Source organism: Octopus bimaculoides, chromosome 26, assembly GCF_001194135.2.
Source record: "Octopus bimaculoides isolate UCB-OBI-ISO-001 chromosome 26, ASM119413v2, whole genome shotgun sequence".
NCBI lineage: Eukaryota > Metazoa > Mollusca > Cephalopoda > Octopoda > Octopodidae > Octopus > Octopus bimaculoides.
Genome location: NC_069006.1, coordinates 21,133,873 through 21,136,372, shown reverse-complemented (window position 1 = coordinate 21,136,372; position 2,500 = coordinate 21,133,873).

Genomic DNA, 2,500 nt, shown 5'->3' with positions numbered 1-2,500 from the left:
GGAGGAGAAAAAGTAGGTGAAGGAGGTTGGGGAGGGGAAGAAGAAGAAAAAGAAAAATATGGATGATGATGACAATAATGGTGAAGAACACCACCGACAACTACAACCACAACAATTTATGAACACACACACATACACACACACACACAAACACACACATATATATATATATGTATATATATATATATATATACATAGATACATACACACACACACAAAAAGAGACAGACAGACAGAAACACAGACAGAGAGGTAACTAGCTAGACAGACAGATAGATAGATATTGACGCTGAAAAAGCTGTTACTCTGAGTTTCACAAAACCGATCGTCAGACAATGGTTAGTACCCGGTGCCTGACTATCGGTTGCCTGGAAGTCTTTAGTAGCATTTTTCAAAATCTTTTCTGCTTCAATAATGTAACATTGTATTCCTCCCTTGGTATTTAGATACCATCTTCCCCACCTTGTTTTATGACAAGGTACTTGTATGTATGTACGTACGTATATATTTATGTACGTATATCTATATCTATCTATCTATCTATCTATCTATCTATCTATCTATCTATCTATCTATATATATATATATATATATATATATATATATATATATATATATATATACATATATATAAATATTGTTGTATTTGGGGATGGTCATATATACATATATATGTATATATATATGTGTGTGTGTTTGTGTGTGTGTATGTACATATATATATATATTTCTCTGAGTGCATGTTTCTACCTCATTTTATACCGTTAATATAACTTAGTCTACCCGTAATATAACAGTCTACCCGTAAATGCAAATCGATTGTTACCACGTAAGAGTTACATTGCGATGGATATGATATATTAAAGCCCTTAATATCGATGCCCTAGCATGGCCACAATAAAACGACTTGAACCAGTTAGTAAACAGAATTATTGAAACTATCATAACAAAATGCTGGCATGAAAATCTCCTTCATATTATCAATACTTGTTCAGATTGTATAAAGTGAACGTAAATAATGAAAAAAATCTCCGGATTCCCTGCGAAGTGCTTTTGATCGTAACAGGAAAGTAAAGAGTTCCTACTTGAAACTACAAAAATAATGAAACAGTCTATAAAATCTAATCGTAAGATATGCAAAGCTTATCTCGTTGTTGGGTGTCCAGTCTTATATATAATGGAATATATTTTGAGATAATAAACGTGGAGCATTCAAAATTTGGAAATTATGCCAGCACTGTGGAAATAAAACAAAACAAAAAAAAAATGATGATGGGAAACATGTACGCCAAAGAAGTTAGAGAATTACAGCGGCCATATTCTGTAAGATACGCGTAGCATATCTCGTTAGGTGTCTAAAGGAAATGGAATGTACATTTAGATATGACATAGGTAGAACATTTAAATCTCGGAAATTATGCCAGCATTATGTAAATGAGACAATGCATAAATGACGGCATGGCAGTGACCATTTTCTTGGCGTATGCCAATTGATACAAAGAGAGAGAGAGAGAGAGAGAGAGAGATAGAGAGAGAGAGAGAGAGAGAGAGAGAGAAAGAGAGAGAGAGAGAATTATGTAAATCGTTCAGATATCATTTGGAATGTGAAAAGAAATATTTCTTAATCAACGTTGCAAAGTTCATTGGACGATAATACGTCTGTGAAAAGAGATATGGAAACCATCCAAGGATAAAATAACTGGAGATGGTGATATCCAGGAGTGTTGGGGATCGAAAATGAAAACAGAAGTAGTTCCTTGTCGTAATGGTTGTCTGGGGAATAATAATAATAGTTGATGCAAGGAAATACGTAAATAAATGATATTAATGATGTTGATGATGATGATGGTGGTTTCAAATTTTGCTACAAGGGTAGCAATTTTGGGGGAGGGTGAATCAATTGTATCTACTCCAGTGTTCAACCGGTACTTAGTCTATCGACCCCAAAAGGATGAAAAGTAAAGTCAACTTGGGCGGAATTTGAACTCAAAGCGTCGCGAGAGACGAAATACCGCTAAACATCTCGTCCAACGCGTTAACGATTCAACCAGCCCGCCGCCGTAATAATAATAATAATAATAATAATAATAATAACGATGCTGATGATGATGATGATGATGATGACGATAACATTTACACATACACGTAAAAAGTTGCAGTGGCATCAGGCAGTGCATTCATATTACGTAAAGTAATACTTTCAATAGAATAACAGAAACGGAAACCAATGAACTAAACCTCTGGGAGGAAACACAGAGCTGGGCGCCGTTGTGCACTGAATGCACGCAATAAGATTAAGGATACTAAAATAATAGCAATAGTAGTAGTAGTAGTAGTAGTAGTAGTAGTAGTAGTAGTAGTAGTAGTAAGAGGAGGATGAGGGGAGGAAGGGAGTAGAAGGAATAATGATGGTAATAAAATGATGACGATGAGAAAGGGAAGAAGGAGAAGAAGGAGAAAGAGAAGAAGAAGAAGAAGAAGAAGAAGAAGAAGAAGAAGA